The sequence below is a fragment of the Zalophus californianus genome, chromosome 13 (assembly GCF_009762305.2).
Source record: "Zalophus californianus isolate mZalCal1 chromosome 13, mZalCal1.pri.v2, whole genome shotgun sequence".
In the NCBI taxonomy this organism is placed as follows: Eukaryota; Metazoa; Chordata; class Mammalia; order Carnivora; family Otariidae; genus Zalophus; species Zalophus californianus.
In genome coordinates this window covers 27,252,935-27,270,418 of record NC_045607.1, presented here as the reverse complement: position 1 = coordinate 27,270,418, position 17,484 = coordinate 27,252,935, and positions in this window count along the sequence as shown.

Below are 17,484 nucleotides of genomic sequence, written 5' to 3'. Positions count from 1 at the left end.
AAAAAAGAATCACATGCTCTACCAACTGAGTCAGCCAGGTGCCCCTATATATCCATCTTTAAAAATAATACTTATTTAAAGTTTTTAAATGACCTAGTTAAATATTTGTGAAAGCTGAATACAAAATTACAGAAAGAATATGATCTCAGGTTCAGGAATAAAATATACAAAAGCAAGAACCAAGAAAATGTCAAAACATTAAGTGTTGTTTCTTTTTTTTTTTTAAGATTTTATTTATCTATCTGAGAAAAAGAGAGAAATCACGAGCAGGGGAAGGAGCAGAGGGAGAGGAAGAGGGAGAAACAGACTTCCCACTGAGCAGGGAGCCTGCCACGGGGATTGGTCCCAGGACCCTGAGATTATGACCCAAGCCAAAGGCAGATGCTTAACTGACTGAGCCACCCAGGTGCCCCTGAGTGTTGCTTCTGTGAGTGATGGCATTGTGGATGATTATTACCTTATCTTTTTACACTGATGTCTATCTTCCTGATCTTTCTACAATGAACATGTATTACTTGGATAATCAGGAAAAAAGCTTCAGTAAGAATTTGTTAAAATAACTTTTTAAAGGAAAAGAATATTGTTGCAGCTACTACCAATCCATATTACTAAACTTTGGATCCCTTTATCTCTGTCTCTCTCTCTGTCTCTCATACACACACACACACACACACACACACACACACACACACGGTGATTCCTCACAATAATGACTTCTATTTTTTTTTAAAGATTTTATTTATTTATTTATTTGAGAGAGAGAATAAGAGACAGAGAGCACGAGAGGGAAGAGGATCAGAGGGAGAAACAGACTCCCTGCTGAGCAGGGAGCCCGATGTGGGACTCGATCCTGGGACTCCAGGATCATGACCTGAGCTGAAGGCAGTCGCTTAACCAACTGAGCCACACAGGCGCCCAATGACTTCTATTATTAAACTCTATCAGGTCCCCAACTTCTGTCTCATACTTCCTGGCCTCCTTTTCTCACAACTTCCCAAAATCCTGTATGCCATTTGGACTCTACAGGTGAGAGAGAAAGGAGGAAGATGACAGCATCCAGGCATATATTTCCTGCAAATCTCCTGATATTATGGAAGGGATAAAATACCCAAGTCCTTACAAGTAGCCAGCAAGGCATACTTGACTGTACCCTTCCATGTACCCCTACCCCCAGCACACACCCTGCTCTGATCTCACCTTACCACTCTCTCCATCATTCTCACATTTCCTACAGGGCTCCATGCAAATTTTGTTGTATGAGGGGACACCTAACTTAGGCTTTCACCAATTCCACCAACTCGGTTTTGTTGCAGGATTTTTCTCTCCGTCGGTGCCCGCGGTTCTTGGTCATGCCACTTCAAAGAATGAAGGGGTAGACCAGACAGAGTGGTGGGCAGCAAAGCAAGGTTTATTGAGCGATAGCAAAGCGATAGTACAAAACTCCTGAGAGGGAGGGGACCCGAAGGGGTTGCCACTGGAGTTTTAAGTCTAAGAGTTTTTACGGGCTTGTTGGAGGACTGTTTTAATCTGATTAACCTTCCCTGTGCCTGCCATCCAATCAGGTTTTTGTCATATGGGAAAGGGTGGAGGTCACCTCCCAGGGCAGTGTAAAATCCATTTAAGGGTGGTTTCCTTTTAGGGTGGTCCATCATATAGACACCATTATTTATTTAATAGGGTGTAAAATCCTTTTAAGGGTGGTTTCCTCTTATCCCTGCCTGCCTGCCTTCCAATTATTCTTCATCAGTTTCAAAGTATAAGCAAAACATGCTTTTTAAAATCTGAATGAAACCATTATAAAGGTGAAAAATCACTCAGTAGTCAGCTCCGAAGATGGCATCCTGATATTTGGATAGTCTTCTCTGACACTGAATAGGACTGACCTAAGTAGGTCAGTAGGATACTGCAGACATGGCAGTGGAGCTTCCAAGGTCAGGCCATAAGAGACAGTGAGATTTCCACCATGCTGTCTTGGATTGCTCACTCAGGGGGAAGCCAGTCCCCATGCCATGAGTATACTCGGAAGCCTACAGGGAGACCCATGTGGTAATGAACTGAAGCCTTCTACCAATAGCCAGCATCAACTTACCATTAACATGTATAAGGCACCAGAGAAGCAAATTGTCCAGTCCTAATCAAGGCTTCACATGACTGCATTTCAGGCCAACATCTCGGCTGTAATTTCCTGAGTGACCCTGAGCCTGAACAACTCAGCTAAGGCACTCCCAAATTCCCGACCCACAGATACAATGAGGTATAACAAAGAATCCTTACTGTTGTTTCCTCCACTAAGTTTTGGGGGTGATTTGCTACACAGCAATAGGTAATTAATATACTCGCTAACCTAACTCTTAAAGCCTTTTAATCCATATAGCTCTAATTCCTTTAAGTGACGCACCCATCAACACAAATCCATACAAACTCAGACAAAGAAGTAGACCACTGTCCCTGGGATTGTCCAAAACACCATTCTCCACTTCTGTTCCATTCTTCCTTGCTTTTCCTACTTCCCTTGGTCTCGAAGGCCCAGCTGTCTCTACATCTCAGTGAATGATGCTCACTTCTCTTACAGCTGGGTTGGGACGGATTCCAGCCTGTACCTTCTCCCACGGTTCTGTTAGTCCCCATCCAGAGCCTTGCCTGAAAGTTTTGGGGAGAAGATGTTACTCATTCTTGCTCCCACCCCAACCTCTCCCACCCTCACCTCAGGATCCAGCCCTGCGTGGGGACGGGGATTGAACAGTATACATCAGAAGCTTATCTGAATGAGCCTACTTCAACCTGATGGCTGGGCCAGACTTTGCAACCTAGACCATTGCTGTGATAGATCACAGCCCCATCTCTGCAAATAACAATTTCCACATAGAGAGAGTCAATCTTGTTCATTTGCCCTCTTTTTCCCCTTAGGTTTTATTTAGTTATTTTTTTTAGTAATCTCTACACCCAGTGTGGGGCTCGAACTTACAACCCTGAGATCAAGAGTTGCATGCTCTTTTGACTGAGCCAGCCAGGCGCCCCTGCCCTGACTCTTTCATCACTAGTGTTCTTTTGTTTCTCAGCACATTTCTGCCTCCATCAACTAGCTTGAGTTTCATCAAGAAATATTCTCCGTGAGGCACCTGGCTGGCTCAGTCCGTAGAGCATGCAACTCTTGACCTTGGGGTTGTCAGTTGGAGCCCCACCTTAGGTATAGAGATTACTTAAAAATAAAATCGTTTAAAAAAAAGAAGAGAAAGGAAACATCCTCCATATGTGGAGGATGAGCCCCTAATTCTAAGCGACAGTACGTGTGTGTGTCTGTATGTATGATATGTGTATGTGTCTGCATGTATGCTTGTGTGTGTCTGTATGTCTCTCTTGTATGTATGCTTTGTGTGTCTATATGTATATTGTGTGTTGGTATGTGTGTCATGTGTGCACGTGTGTCTAATATATCTGTATTATATTGTGTGTATATCTCTGTCGTATGTGTATGTGTCTGTATGCATGATATGTGCATACACGTGTGTGTGTTTGTGCATGCATCCATCTTCACCAGCCTGGAATTCATAAAACCTCCCTCCACAAGGACATCCAAAATAAAACAGATTCCTAATTTGGTAAGTGTACCATAGTTACATAAGATATTGGCATTAAGTGAAGCTGGATAAACGGTATATAAGAACTCTTCTGTAAATCTAAAAGCTATCCAAAAAAGTTTTCTAAAAAAAACTATTATCCAGATTAGGAAGAAATTCAATCTTCCCCTCTTAGGTCTAAAACTTCCTAGAGTTACCTAACTTCTGTTCAAAGGCACCACTGTGGTTGTGACTTCTTTACCAGTAGAGCTGAAGTCAGGCTTGATGCCTACATAAGTACAGTCCAGACGATACTCTCTAACTTACCAAATTGGCTTTCCAATTTACTAAACCTGCAGCGTGATCGCCAATGATCCAGATCCCCTTCCATACTTACTATACTAGAACATTTTTTATTTTTTATTTTTTTTTCAAGATTTTATTTATTTATTCATGAGAGACACACACAGAGAAAGAGAGAGAGAGGCAGAGGGAGAAGCAGGCTCCAAGGAGCAGGGAGCCCCATGTGGGACTCGATCCCAGGACTCTGGGATCATGACCTGAGCTGAAGGTAGACACTTAACCATCTGAGCCACCCAGGCGCCCTAGAACATTTTTTAAAAGATAAAAATAAAAGAGAATTCTTAGAAAAAAAAAAAAACAGAAGAATGGGGCACCTGGTTGCTCAGTCAGTGAAGCATGAAACTCTTGATCTTGGGGTTGTGAGTTCAAGCCCCACAATGGGTGTAGAGATTACTTAGAAATAAAATCTTAAGGAAACAATTTTTTTTAAATCCACCCAACTCTTTTATTTTATTTTTTTTAAGGTTTTATTTATTTATTTGACAGAGGCAGAGACAGCGAGAGCAGGAACACAAGCAGCGGGAGTGGGAGAGGCAGAAGCAGGTCCCCCGCTGAGGAGGGAGCCCGATGTGGGACTCGATCCCAGGACCCCGGGATCACGACCTGAGCCAAAGGCAGACGCTCAACAACTGAGCCACCCAGGCGCCCCCAACTCTTTTTTTTTTTAAAGATTTTCTTTATTTATTTGAGAGAGAATGAGAGAGAGAGAGCACTAGAGGGAGAAGGGTAGGAGGGAGAGGAAGACTCCCCACTGAGCGGGGAGCCTGATGTGGGACTCGACCCAGAGACTCTAGAATCATGACCTGAGCCGAACCAACTGAGCCACCCAGGTGCCCCTAAAAAAATTCTTTTTAATTAAAAAAAAATAGGGGCACCTGGGTGGCTCAGTCAGTTAAGCATCCGACTTTGGCTGAGGTCATGATCTCAGGGTCCTGGGCTCAAGCCCTGCAATGGGCTCTGCGCTCTTTGGGAGTCTTCATCTCCCTCTCCCTTTATCCCTCCCCCCCATCCTCTCTTTCTCTCTCAAATAAATAAATAAAATCTTTTAAAACAACATCATCATCAACAACAACAACCAGAAGAACAAAGACTGAAGGGCCAGCAGCTAATTTAGGGCAAACTGCATTTTTTTTTAAAGATTTTATTTATTTATTTGAGAAAGAGAATGAGATAGAGAGAGAGCATGAGAGGGGGAGAGGGTCAGAGGGAGCAGACTCCCCGCTGAGCAGGGAGCCCGATGCGGGACTTGATCCCGGGACTCCATGATCATGACCTGAGCCGAAGGCAGTCGCTTAACCGACTGAGCCACCCAGGCGCCCAGGCAAACTGCATTTTTAAGAAACCAGAGGATGTGATGGGTCTTATGCCTGACTTTGAATGTTCAGATCTAGGCTGAACAAAAGGAGGCTCCAGAGGAGGAGCAGTAAACTGCCCACATAGCGGACTTGGGCCTTAGGTATTCAAATCCTCCCTAGACCTGTGTGTTGCCATGGGCTTGATATTTTACAGATGGCTATTTTGGGTTTAAATATTCTTTCTTCTACCCCCACCCACAAGTCAATTAAGACTTCTTTGGAGAAGAGTAGATCTGCCCTGCTTGCTAGGCTGAAAACAAAGTGCTCAGCTCCTGGGGGGAATGTGGTCTTGTCCTTGCTCTCAGCTCACTAAGCAACCTGTTGACAAGCTTATAATTACCAGAACTGTGTGCTACACAATGAATGTTCTTGGGGATTTTAATGACCGAAGTGAATGAACATGCTTCAACATTTGGAAACGTGCTTGAGAAGAATAATTGCTTTAAAGTGTTTCATAAATTGTTGCTAGGAGACCACATCAAGATGGGCCTTTTTACTTACAACTTGAAGTTCAACTGGCAGGAAATTCTCCCATTCAAAATATAGATAAGCAAACAGAACATATTCAAAAAAGAAAAAAAAGACAGAAATCCACTCGCTGTTAGAGAAAAATCTATCACCTGAAACAAAATGGAGAACAAGAGGCAAGATAATGTTGAGGACAGTTATGAACTTGCATCTCAGTTCTTACTAGTTATATATCTTGGACAATTATTTTAATGTCTTCTATTCTCACTGTTTCATCTGAAAAATGGGGTTATCAATAGCTCACTCATAGGATTAGAGATCATGGAACATGTAAATGTACTCAGCATGTGATACTCCATATTTTATTTAATTATTGATATTCATTTGTTCTGAAAGGTTTTGAGGTAACTTACAAAGTTATTGCCTATCTTAGTTTCTGTTCCCCAAAAGCGGCCCCGATGCAAGGAATTGGGTATAGGTGGCTTATTTGGGAGGTAACCCCAGGAAGTTCAAGTGAGACAGTGAAGAAAATAAGATTGGAAAGGAAAATAAGTCAATAAAAGGTGCATCTGTCACCAAAAACTAATGATGTAATATATGGTGATTAACATAACAATAAAAAATTAAAAAAAAATAAAAGGTGCATCTGTGACTACGAAAGCCCACTACAGATCAGTCTTCTGAAGGGGACCCTCTGAAGAACCATGTAGAACACATCTCAGGATCCTCCTGCCTCGAGTTAGGGAAGTTGAGCTATTTATCCATTGACTCTTTTCTCTCAGTGGTTGAGGGTTGCCCCTGAGAGCCTTAAATAACCAGCACCTCCACAATGCCCTGAGCAGTCTAGTAATTTCCAGTGGAATAGGAGAAAACCCGCAGGAGGAGAAGCAGGAAATCATGGGCATGTGAGGTAGGAACCTGCCAGTGCGTCCAAGAACCATTCCACTCCATCTGCATGTGAAGTCAGAGGTGAACCAGAGGGATATGGGTTGGGACATCAACAGAATCCGCTACCCTTAGGGTTCAACAAGGTAAAATTAGTTGATGACAAAATTGAGGTCATATAAAACAGTTATTCTGTAAATGTTGCCAAATTTAACAAAAGGCTATTTTGTAGCATCTGGCAGTGATGCCTGATAATATATTTTTTCCTTTTTTCTAGACTTCCAATCAACAAAATAGCCTGGATCTTGGGCAAGGTTTCCGTATTAGTGTGGGCAAGAAACGGTTGAGCAAATCTTTTATATACGGCAGTCTCTGGTTGACCAAGTTCTAGGAGATCTGGAACATTCTTATGGGGCTCAACTATGGCTGGACTTCAGACTTCAAGCATTACATTTGAACTTGAATTTAAGTTGTATTTGGAAATTACATTCCTATTCTGCATGGGTCAGGAAGGAAGCCCCTTCAGCCACTTCCTGTCTAGCAGCCCCTCCTCTGCCTGACAGCTGTTTGCCGTCTGGATCGTTAGCAAGTTGGGCAGGGCTCAAACTTGGCACTCACTCCCTAGAGTGGAAGAGCAAAAGCAACTAAATGTTATCCTCCAAAGTTTTGTCAGCATGTCTATTCCCCACCCAGTCCTGAGAAAAGCTTTAGCAGCATCACGAGGTCCCCACAGGGATGGAAAGCCATGTTGGCAGCAGAGACAGGAAGCAAGGGGATACGGCAGGGCAATACCCCAGGACGGGGCCAAAAAGCCTGGCAGTCCCTCCCCCAGACTCCCAATCTCCAGCTCTCCAGCTTTCTCATCAGAAAGATGAGAAGTCAAGAAGGAAGGAAAAATAAGCAGGAGAGACATAATCAGACATTATATGCCTCCTGATGGAAGAACACGACACCACTTATGAAGTAGTCTGGCTAAAAAATTGAACCTGAGTTTGAGCAAGACTCTAGTTTTAACTACCAATGTACAAGAAATGTAGAGGACAGAGTAACATGTTAAATGCCACTGCAGGAATGAATGCAAAATCTGGGAAATTCTAGAGAGCGAATCACCAGGTTTCAACAAATAAAGAGAAACCTATAGATTAAAAGATATATTAATTAATTGCAATGTGTGGATCTTACTCAAATAATAAGGACAATTTTAATCTTTATTCAAACAAACTACTAAAAATTATGAGTTTATGAAAAAGGAAATGTGAATACTGACCAAATAGTATGATGTTGTGAATAATATTATATTTTTAATTACTTGGGTCAGTGGTAATAGTATTATTTTCAAATAGAATTCGTATCTTTTAAAGATACATAATTAAATGCTAATGGTGAAATTATAGAATGTCTAGAATATTCTTTAGAAAGAACATGGGGGTGGGAGTGGACATGCAGGCTTGGTTATGGGTTGATGATGGACACCTGGGGCTCTTAAGCTACTTTGTCTACTTTTGGGTGTGTGTGAGATTCTCCACAATAAAAAGGTAAACATAAAAATGAAACAACAACAAAACCCAGGAGGGAAATGGGCCACCTTCAGCTGGTGACCAGGAGGCATGTAAAGTCTGTTTTAGCAGGAGGTGCATTTTGGAGCTGAGGTCCTCTTCTGCTTGTAAGGAAGCTTTGGTTTCCCAGCTCTAACAAGGTTGGGGGTGAGGTCCAGAGTGCAGGGAACAGAATGCAATTTCTCAGATTGACTCTTTAATTTATTCATTTGAGAGAGAGCGCGCCATGCTGGAAGGTGAGCACCTGCTACATTAGTTTCCCCTGCTACATGAGTTTCCCCCAGTAGCAAAGTATCACAGACTGGGTGGGAAGGAAGAGGGAGAGAGAGAAGCAGACTCCTCACTTTGCATGGAGCCAGATTGCCAGGCTTGATACCAGGACCCTGGAATCCTGACCAGAGAGGAAGGCTGACACTCAACCACTCAAATCAACTGAGTCGCCCAGGTGCCCCACTCAGATTGACGCTTGATCTTAGGGATCTAGCCCCCTGCCTCATCGCCTTCACTCCACTCCCAGGGGACCGGCCTGGAGTTTTTCATTAAAACGAGCTTTCTACCCCAGACATGTAAGAGTGCCAGGAGTTACTCTTGCAGGTGTGGCTGCATTTTTACTGTGTTTGAATTCTCAAAGTAACTTGGAGCCATGTAATACAGTTTCATGATACTGTAACTACATCATGAAGCTAAAAATACTACCAAGAAATAATATAATAAAAATAATAATGATGACAGTGAGGCACTAAGCTAAACACTTCATATGTATCACTTGTCACAACTTCACAACTTAGCTTTGATTCCTATCCTTGTTTTACAGATAAGGAAATTGAGCCTTGGGTTACATAATCCCCGGAGGTTGCGCAGCTGAGATGGAGCGGAGCTGGAACTCAAAGCTGCTACATTAGTTGACCTGGGCTGCAAAGTATCACAGACCGGGTAACTTAAACAGCCCAAAGTCACTTTCTCAGCGTGCTGGAAGCCCAGGAAGTCTGAGAGCAAGGTGTCCCCAGGGTGGATTCTTTTTAAGGGCCATGAGGGAAGAATCTGATCCCGGCCTCTCTCTTTTCCAGGCAAAGCCATGTGATCTCTGAAAACCTCAGCTTCTACCTCAGTTCTCCTGCCTCTCATGCCTTGGCCCATTTGCACAGGCTAACCTCTCTGCCTCAAAGGCCTTTCCTCAAACATCTGCTAACTCCTCCTCTTCATCCTCCAAAGCTGACAGCAAGGACTACCTCTTTATGGAAGTCTTCCCTCACCTGCCAGGCTCTTCCGAGCTTCCTAAAGCCATGTGTCGTTCTTGGATCCTAAAGGTCTCTCATCTAGAGAGACAGGCACAGAGTCTCAACCCCAGTGGAATCCCCAGCTCTGGGCCTGACACATCACCATGTGGAGGGAATGCGGGACCATTTGATCCCCAGCCTCACTTAAAGCCAGCAGCACTGCAGACCCCTTTGTGGTGATTGTTTGCTGGACCTTGAACAATCCCTGTGGCTTTGTCCTCTAGCCTTTAAAAGCTGTTGATTTCCATTGTCTAATCATCTCTGACTTGTGGCTGCCCAAGCCCTGGGCACCATGCCCATTTCTCCAAGCCTGCTGGCACCCTCAGCCCGTCATGTAACAGTGTGACAGAAAAATCCTATTCTTTACTTATCTCTGTCAGTGCGCCTTCTCTATCACCACGGGCAGGGGCAGGACAGAGGACTGTGTGTGAGAGAGAGAGAGAGAGAGAGAGAGAACCATACTGGCTTAAGCTAAAGTGCGCGCGCGCGCACGCGCGTGCGCACACACACACACACACACACACACACACACACACACACACACACACACAGCATGGCGTGGGCTTACAAAAACTGAAAACCCCTGGGGTTCTGTTCAGCTTCAGTCCAGATACCATAGTCAACCTCCTCACCAATCTCCACAAGATAATCACGCGCGCTAAACATTTCATTCACTTAGTATATTTTAACAAAGATTTGTGCGAAAACCCTCTGCTGTTGCAGTGGGGTTGCACGCTCTTATGCCCACCTCCCTGCCCTCCCCCTTCTCCACCCTTCTTAGGAGCAATATAATTCCCCTCCTTCCTCATGCAAAGCCGTTGAACTGACATTTTTTTCTTGATGGAGAAGGCCCTTGGGACTTCACCTTCCACCCCAAATGTCATTTCAAAGTATTTCTTCTAATCAAATAGAAAGCTCTCCCTAAGGGAGCTCTGGTGACCAACATTTTCTCCACCTCATTACTTGCCAGGCCTCACAGTTCTGCCATTTGGATGAAGTTTGTACCTCAGGCCCCGAACCAGAAGAGTTGATGATTAATAGAGAAGAGGGCTTACTTACAGCAGAGCCTCCCTTGGGTGAGAAGCCTGTCTAATTCATCCCACCAAGTTACCACGGAGCCCAGAACAGTGGCTGGCACACATAATGGATATTTGATACTGTCTGTGGAATACAGAGCAGTTTGAGTGATTAACCAGCATCTCTTATGAGACAGGCAAAAGATGACACACAAAATTTGGAAAACAGCAGGGCTTAGGAGGGCCCAGGAGGGCCAGAGGCCAGGCAAGATGTGTGTGAAAGGAGTCATTTACATTTCTTCCCTTGGTAGAAGGTGGTTTTTTATACCTAGAAAATGTGTCCATTTCTCTGCATTTGGTGCTTTCTGTAACTACATATTTTTTATATTCTTGCTTTTTATTCCATTATATATAACTACATGTATCTTTGTTTTTCATTTCATTTATTTTGAAAATACAAGCCTGTGGGAGATATTTGAAGAGAATTTAGGTCTTCTGAACCGACCCAAGATAATTTGGCCATTCAGCAACTGCCAGGCTCCTTGGATAAATATCAGAAGCCTCTGGTGCTTACAGATGGGTGGTGGCATACATCCTCTACCCTACAACCTCCACACCAAGTGAGGTCTTAAGACCAAATTCTGCCAAAGCTACAAATTTTTACTAGCCAGCAGGTATAAGAACTGTCCTACTGCTGGTTCTTGAGGCTTTTGGGATCCAGTCTCTGTCTTAGGCACCACAAATATTGTAAGCATGATCAGTTCTGTGGTAGATACAAGATGATGACAGGACCAGCTAGCCTTTTGTAGGGTCAAGCCACAGACTTTGTGAAGGAGAAATGTATAGGACCAAGGGAACACAACGATCACTGTACAAAAATGTCTGACCAGTGAGCTTGCTGGAGTCATATACTCATCCATGTAAAAGCAATAGGGATTCTATCTTTCTAACCAACCATATGCCTTGGACTGTCGTTCATTTTACCTATTCAAAAATATTTCTAACATTCCTTATACAAATTAAAAACCTTCAAGTGAAATTTTGATGAAGATATTTAATGAAGATATTTGAAGATATTTGTTATGTAGCCATCTTTGGGGTGTTCATTCCTGATGAGAGAATTTCAAAAGCTAACCACCTGTCCCAGGGAATATATTTGAGTTCATTTGTACCCATATATATTACACCATGTGTAAAAAGTATTTGTAGGGGCACCTGGGTGGCTCAGTCGTTAAGCATCTGCCTTCGGCTCAGGTCATGGTCCCAGGGTCCTGGGATTGAGCCCCCCATTGGGCTTCCTGCTCAGCAGAAAGATTGCTTCTCCCTCTCCTGCTCCCCCTGCTTGTGTTCCCTCTCTTGCTGTGTCTCCCTCTGTCAAATAAATAAATAAAATCTTTTTAAATAAAAGTATTTGCAAATGACCATGCAGACAATGTAAAAAAAAAATAGTATCTACTACTATTTTTCATCTAAATTAAAGAATCGTATCTATTCCATGATAGGACAGGAGGTCCATGTAAGGTCCTAAGGGGCCCCTTTTGGTAGAGACAGTAGCAGGAACCCAAGTTGGAGAACCTCAGGGAAAAGAGAAGATGCACAGATGGAATCTAGCTGAAGGTCAGCTGATGATCCCGAACTTTCCTCTGCTTAAACATTAAATGACTTGTGTTTGTTTTCATGTTGGAGGCTGTTCCATCCTCCCTGGACTTGAAAGAACTAATTTCAGCCCTCTTTTTATAACTCCCCTCTTTAGAGGGGGCGATTTATTCTCCTGCTGTCAGCACAAATGTAAAAATTAGGAACACATCTGATTGCACCTGTAGTTACCCACTTGCAGCCACAATTAGCCATAAGCACTCTCCAAAAATGGCAAAAGCAGTTAAGCATGCTTGCAATTAAGTAATTGTGGGCATCATTAGTTACATCGTTAGTCACATGAGTAACTTTTATGGTCGCCATGACTACCTTCTGATACCAAATTACTCACCCAACAAGGGAGCACTTGGGCTGAAAACTGACCCCCCCCTTCTCCAATTTGGTGAAAATTGTGTGCTTTTTTTTCTAATTATTTCACACAAGTGAATGGGGAATGTTTGCAAATACAAACTATTCATGTCAGACCAAAAAGAAATTGTCACCCTGGGTCCTGTGTTATCTATTTGTCATTTTTTTTTCATTTGACATACAACAAAGCAAAGCTAGCTCTTCCCCGCCCCCCCGGGAAAATAACTCACTTGTAGTATCTAGGTGACAATATAATCTTTCATTTGTATATTCTGTCTAATAAAGAAGGTTTATTTTATACCCTAGTTATCATTTTCCAACTTAAATATCTGGTACAAATTTTCAACTGGAGAGCTTTTACTTCCTGTTTGAACTGAAATGATTAGATCTTTTTCCCACAGGGTTTTAATCTGAAAGGGAAATGGGCCCAAACCTAGGAAGAGAGTTCCTGCTTGGAGAATGATGATCTGTGGAAATGTCATTGAGAAATGTATTCTTAATGAGTCACCAACCCGAGAATGAAACATCATGTTCTTCAAAATCCTGAGAAGTATATATTCACACACTAGACCAGAGTGGGGTAGAGAGATGCATCTTTTAATTTACATTTATTTATATAATAATTTCAGCATGCTTGATATAACAACAGATTAATCATCCCTTACCAAATAGCATGTTTCAGATTTACTCATCCCAGAGATGAGTAGCTAGGACCTATCAATCCCATGTAAGCATTTAGAAAATATGGAATAGATGACTGAATAGCTCATAGTTCATCATGTGTCTATTGGCCTTGTTTGCCATTTGAAGAAAGGGAAGATTCTACTGGGATTTCTGAGCCTTGTTACTTTGGATAAAGAAGGAAATCTATCTCTAGAGCAGTGTTGTCCATTAGAACTTTCTGTGACGATGGAAATATTCTGTATCTGAGCTGTCCAATATGGCAGTCACTACTCATGGGTGGCTAGTGTGTGCTTGGAACAGGACTAGAAGGACTGAAGAACTGATTTTAAATTTTATTTAATGTCAATTAATTTAAATGTAAGTAGCTACATAAGGCTAGCAGCTACCATCTTTGTAAAGTGCAGCTCAAAGTACGTGACTACAACCAGTAAAAGGGGTCAACAATGGCTCCAAATATGATCAAAAGTGTGGTAAATGGACAGCAAAGTATTCAAATCCAAAATCTCAGGCCATGAATTTGGCCTACCACCTCTAGCTATATGATCTTAAATAAAACACTTGTTTCTTAGCTCAAGTTATGTTTTAAAGGTATCATTCTGATGGTAGGGTGGAGTTTGGAGAGAAATCAACGATCATAGTGAACCAGCTTGTCTTCCTACTGCCTGGGTGTCTATGGTCTAGACTATACAAGGCTGTTCAGGAGAGAACACTGAAGGAGAAGCAAGATGGGAAATACTCTTACACGAATTAGGACCCTCCTGACTACAGGTAGTGGAAGAACCTAACCTAAACCTGCTTTAAGTGAAAAAGGATACCATGGGTTCATATCTTAACCCTTAGATTTAGTGCTGGCTTCAGACAAGAGGATTCAGGCTTCAATGTAAGTCATATGGATTTAGTTCCTCTCCAGTCTTTTGATTTTACTTTCTATTATGCTGATTTCAGCTTTGGGCTCTGTGTGGGAACAATATGGCGGCAGCAGGCCAAGTCCCTATGAACTCTCAAATCTTCCTTCAGGGTAAAGAGCAAAAGTCTCTGTTGCATATGTCTTATAAAAACCCTTCCTGGGGCGCCTGGGTGGCTCAGTCGTTAAGTGTCTGCCTTCGGCTCAGGTCATGATCCCAGGGTCCTGGGACTGAGCCCCGCATCAGGCTCCCTGCTCTGCGGGAAGCCTGCTTCTCCCTCTCCCACTCCTCCTGCTTGTGTTCCCTCTCTCGCTGTGTCTCTCTCTGTCAAATAAATAAATAAAATCTTTGAAAACAACAACAACAACAAAAACACCAAAAAAAACCTTCCTTATGGTTCGTTTGCTCTGACACAACTAACTAGCCAAGCCTGAAGTCTGTGGTCCCCTCTGGAATGTGAAGTTGGCTCAGCCTTGCCAAGCCATAGGAGCTGAGAATGGAGGAGGGGGAATCTCCCAGAGGTAAAGCAGAGTACTTCTAGAAGGAGGGTGAATTGATGCACTGCAGCAGGAAACAACAGAGGTCCTCTACAGTCCTGCTTCCAGGACTTTGAAAGACTAAAGCTCTAACCCCTTGAGTAATCATAGCAACAATGAAGTCAATTCCATTAAGTTCAATTAATTCCAACAAACACACCTTAATTGTACCTGGCAGCCTTCTATTTCTAACCAGATGGTGTGGTAGCCATGAACAGTTATCTTATCTTGGAAATGTATCTGGCCTTCCACCTTCATAAGTGATATTACTTATACAACAGATCAGAGTTAGTATTTCCTACTGACTGTGTTCTGGGATTTTACATCCGTCAGGGATTGTGCTAAGAATGAACAGTAGTTCTTCAGAGATTCAACTTGCACTTGATTGAATGACTTGACTGGCAGAGATCCCAAAGGTCATTCATTCATGCTGGTAATACTGCTTGGAAACCCAAAACATATTCTGGCAGTTTTCTTTCTTTACTCTACTTCCAGGGGAAAAGGACGAATCATGCAGTAAAGTAGCTATTTCTTCGTTCATTCAATAGTAATTATGACTCTACTGTGTGCCAGGAATGGTAGTTGGTGCTGAAAGAGACTTCAAGAAAGCCAGATACTATATAACAGTGTTGTGGGTTTTTAAAAAAAACAAAAAAGCACTAGGTTTCAAATCAGAAGACCTAAGTTGAGGTTCTGACTTTGCAAGTAATTATCACTGTGATTTGGAGACAATGGCCTCATTTGGAAGATTTCTAAAAGTCCCTTGAGTTGGAAAACTGATTCCAAGGAAAGTTAGATCCCATCAGCATGACTAAGACTTGCCGCCTGACCTTTGAGAACTAAAAGTAAAACACACTCCCTCACCCTCAGAATTCAGCACACATACCTCCTCTGGGATTCAGGTTGAGAGCATCAAATTAAAGTAGGAGGTACAAAAGGAGCTTTTCATTAACTCTTAGAAATTGTTTTCTCTTTGGGACCAGCTTATTACAGAAGAATCCTCAGGAGCCTGGGCACACCCCTCCTGCAGGATGGGGTCCAGAGAAAGAAGGGTCTTGCAGAATGAGCAGCAATTCAACAGCTGGACAGCTGGAAGAGCTTGTGGAAGAACATTCCAGGCCTTTGATAGGCTTGAGGCAAGGCAGAGCTGGAGCTGGGAGGCTGACAGAGGCAAGTGGTGATCATTTGCTCCTCTGGAGCCTCAGGTCTAGAAGTAAAGGAAGGCTGGTTCTGCTGAAGTAATCACACTTTCCCCAGGTTGGTTTTGCATTATCTGCAGTCTCAAGTTCTCTGAATCCAACTGGTTGTTTAAAATCCCTGTGAAGGGGTGGGTGCCTGGCTGGCTCAGTTGATGGAGCATACAACTCTTGATCCTGGCTGGGGTTGTGAGTTCAAGCCCCACAGTGGGTGACAAAATTACTTTAAAATAAAATCTTAAAAAAAAATAATAAAAATAGGGGCGCCTGGGTGGCTCAGATAGTAAGCGTCTGCCTTCGGCTCAGGTCAGGGTCCCAGGGTCCTGGGATCGAGCCCCACATCGGGCTCCCCACTCAGCGGGGAGTCTGCTTCTCCCTCTCCCACTCCCCCTGCTTGTGCGCCTGCTCTCACTGTCTCTTTCTCTGTCAAATAAATAAATAAAATCTAAAAAAAAAAAAAGATTTCTTCCTTTAAAAAAAAATAATAAAAATAGAAAAAAAATAAAATAAAATCTCTATGAAACCTCTACCCTGCAAGCTAGAGCAAGGGTTACCAGGTCCCCAGTGTTCTTGGCCTGCCATGCTGTGGATGACGCCTCCACCTCTAGGTGAGACCTCGGTGGAGGTAGGGAACCCCTGACCCCTGTGCCACACTCACCTGAACTGAGGGATGAGAAGTGCAGGGGGCCTGCCCCTCCATTTCCCTTGACTGGGAGCTGAGAGGAAATGGAATTCCATTTTCTTGGTGATCCCTTCCCAGATTGGAGCTTCTGTCATAAAGCCAACACGGGAAGGGGGAGAGAGAGGGTTGTGTTGCTGACTCTTGCTGTTCTTCTCAAGATCTAATAGGTTTTCTTTCTTCTTTCCTTCTTTTTTCTTTCTTTTTAAGATTTTATTTATTGGGGAAAAAAAAAGATTTTATTTATTGGGACGCCTGGATGGCTCAGTCGGTTAAGCGTCTGCTTTTGGCTCAGGTCATGATGGGATCATGGGATCATGATGGGATCAAGGCAGACACTTAACCAACTGAGCTACCCAGGTGTCCCTCTAACAGATTTTCTTTCTTTTTTTTTTTTTCAAGATTTTATTTATTTATTTGACAGAGAGAGACACAGCAAGAGAGGGAACACAAGCAGGGGGAGTGGGAGAGGGAGAAGCAGGCTTCCCACTGAGCAGGGAGCCCGATGCAGGACTTGATCCCAGGACCCTGAGATCATGACCTGAGCTGAAGGCAGACACTTAACTACTGAGCCACCCAGGCACCCCCAGATTTTCTTTAATAAAGTTTTCCTCATTTGCTATATACCCTTAGGACAACTTCGAGAGATTTCAATGGTTGAGATATATATATATATATATATATATATATATATATATCTCACAAGTCATGGTTATTTCTCTGAGGAGTGGGTCCATAGAGCTCCTCACATCACCATTCCAGGAGTGGAGCTCCTGAGGGTTCTAAAAGGGGTTTTAAGCATGACCAAAAGATCCTTCTGCCTGTTAGGTGGAGAATGGATCAAAGGGAGTTCAGAATGTAAGCAGATACATCAGTTAAGAGATAAATGCAGTGGGTCATTTCATCTGCAGCAGGAAAACTTCACCAAAGAGAGGGCATTTGATCAGGGCCTTCAAGGATAAGGCTGGCAATGCTATCAAGGAAAACAGGGAAAATCTCAGAT